Raw genomic sequence first — 2,803 nt, forward strand, 5'->3', positions numbered from 1 at the left:
AAAAAAAAAAAATAAAAAAAGGATAAGAACACATAAGTAAAAAAAAAAATGATTAAAATATAAAAATTCAAAAAAGAATGCACTTACATATATGTATATATATATATAATTAAAGCTAGTGTTGTATAAAACAGTTGCTTGTTGCTTTAAGGTACTACTCCTATTTGTCTTTTTGTTTTTTGACATAACACATTCATTTTTTTTTTGTATGTAAGTATGTATATATTATTAGTTATTATTTTTTTTTCGGGTCTATTTTAATCGTTACTTATGCCTACCGCTTGGTCGCATTATTTCGCTTAAAAAAAAATAAAAAAAAATAAAAAGAGCAAAACGACATATATATATATATATATATATATATATAAGATATAATACGTAAAAAAAAAAAAAAAGTAAAAAAAAAAATAGCGTGATATTGCGTAACACGTAAAAGAGAAGAATAAAACTATTTGCGCTACGTTTTTCGCCTTTTAGTTCGCTTACTATAAACATATATATATATATACATGTATCGATTTTACTGTTTCTCCTACTGTTAATTTTTTTTTTTTTTTTTGTTTTTGTTTTCCTTCACAATTAAAAAAAATTAATAAATAAAAAAAAATAAATGAATAAAAAAAGATGAATAAATAAAAAAAAATGAATGAATAAAAAAAAAGTGAGTGAATGAATGAATGAATAAATGAATATATGAATTTATGATTATATGAATATATGATTATATAAATAAACAGATATTTATGAGTGACATTCAACGTTTAGTTGAATATTTTTTGATAAAAATATGCAAACAATGACTTAATTGCGCCTCTTTTTTTTCTCTTTTTCTTTTTTTTTCATTTTCTTTTTCGTCACCAGAATCTGGTGTATACTCAAATGATTTAATAATATCACCTAAGTCTTTACTTCTATAACTATACAATAAATTTTCTGATTTCCTTTTTCTAGGCGACATATATTCATTACTACTTCTACATCGAATTATAGGAGAATCAAATCTTAAAAATTCGTCTATACGATTGTCTCTTATTATATCTGTATTTAAATGTCGTAATACATCAAAATTGTTGTTATTTATATTTTTTTCTGTACTTTTTTGTTCTAATTTTATATGAAATGTTTGTTCTTGTTTTACGTGTATTTTTTGTGTGTTATTTCCTTCTTTAATTGTTTCTTTGCACATTTTCTCATGAAAAAATGTTGAAGTAGTAGTTTCTGTACCAGTCGTTGTAGCTGTAGTAGATGTAGCATCTGTTACAGCTGTATCCATATCTTTACCATTTCCATTTACATCTGCATTAAATGTATTATTTATTATATTATTAGTTATTGCATTATTAGTAATTAATATATTATTTCGAGGTGGTGTATTTTCATGGATATGTGTATTAACTGGAAAGAATGTACTAATTTTTGGAGTATTATTTATTATTTTTAATATATTTTTTTCATTATTAGTTTTATTTACTTGTTTTGATTTCTTCTTCTTTTTGTTCTTCTCTTGCGTGGCATTTTTATTAATTTTTACATCGGTTATTTTTACTGGGGTTTTATTCTCTTTGTCTGTTTTAGAGGTATTGTCTTTTTTTTCTTTTTTGGTGCTGTCTTTTCCTTCTTTTTTTTTTATATTTTTTTCTTTGTTTTTTATTTTTTTTTTTTTTTTTTCCTCATTTTTGGCGCTACTTTTGGTTCCAATTTCAACTTTGGTTTTTGCTTTTTTTAAAATTTTTCCTTTATCTTTCTCGGTTATTATACTTTTTTTGTTAGCTAATTTAATCTGTTTTGTTTTTTGTTTTGTTATATGTTTAATAGCTTGCATAGAGAATGCTTTACTGATTACTAATGAATTAAATTTATTAAAATGGCAACTTTTTTTTTTGCTATTCGATCTAGTGATATGTTGGATGTTTGTCTGATAACACTAGTTGGATAATTTAGTATATTTTTTGTTTGTCTTTTTTGTAATTTTGTCCAGTTTTTAACTTTTATAAATAATTTAGCTACTTCTTCAGCATACATTTCTAAATACAAAGAAGTTTCATTTTTTATAGAATTTAAGTAATGTCCTCTCATAGAACTAGCGCTATGTTTTGTTATTTTTAATTCTTCAGCTTTACGCCAACATATTGTTTCATTTTTTAATTCCTGTTCATATGCATATAAGAAGATTCTTTTTGATTCGTCATCATCATATTCCATAAATTTCGTTTTTTTCGTTTTATTTTATTTTTATCAATTATTTTGTTTTTTTTAATCTTTTTCTTTTCTTTAATCTTTTTCTTTTCTTTATTCATTTTGTTTTCTTTAGTCATTTTGTTTTCTTTAGTCATTTTGTTTTGTTTTTATAAATTTTTACGACTTTGTTTGTTACTAATTTTGGTTATTCACTATGTTGACTAAAATATGTTTACATAAAAACATGCAATATATATATATCTTTTCTTCTCTTCTCTTATTTTATTTTTTTTTTCTGTGTGTTATAAAAAATAAAATAAAATAAATAAATAAATAAATAAATAAATGAAATTAATTGATTGATAACATTTATAAAATGCAACATTAAGTTTGTTATTGAAACAACTGCACATATATATATATATGCTGATAATCATAGACACATCTTTTTGCATACGTTTTCATTTTTAAATTCTTAAAAAAAAAAAAATGAGTGATTTTTCATATGTTCTATTATATAGATGTGGGTTGCATACGCAATTTTATGTATACACAATGTAATGCTAGCATTTTTTTTCTTTTTTTTTTTTAATATTACTTTATTAAAATGTTTAAAAAATAAAAC

General features: G+C 22.0%; 2 long non-coding RNA genes across 2 annotated transcripts; both read right to left on the reverse strand.

Annotated features, from left to right (window-relative positions):
• Nucleotides 1-160: 160 nt before the first annotated feature.
• On the reverse strand, nucleotides 161-545 carry LOC113221121. Its single transcript, XR_003307713.1, has 2 exons — nucleotides 487-545; nucleotides 161-298 (listed from the first exon to the last, which is right to left on the reverse strand). It is a non-coding gene; the product is annotated as an uncharacterized LOC113221121 (long non-coding RNA).
• Nucleotides 546-896: 351 nt separating this feature from the next.
• On the reverse strand, nucleotides 897-1,531 carry LOC113221122. The gene is made up of 2 exons (XR_003307714.1): nucleotides 1,472-1,531; nucleotides 897-1,296 (listed from the first exon to the last, which is right to left on the reverse strand). It is a non-coding gene; the product is annotated as an uncharacterized LOC113221122 (long non-coding RNA).
• Nucleotides 1,532-2,803: the final 1,272 nt, after the last annotated feature.

The sequence above is a fragment of the Piliocolobus tephrosceles genome, unplaced genomic scaffold (assembly GCF_002776525.5).
Source record: "Piliocolobus tephrosceles isolate RC106 unplaced genomic scaffold, ASM277652v3 unscaffolded_20918, whole genome shotgun sequence".
Classification (NCBI taxonomy): domain Eukaryota; kingdom Metazoa; phylum Chordata; class Mammalia; order Primates; family Cercopithecidae; genus Piliocolobus; species Piliocolobus tephrosceles.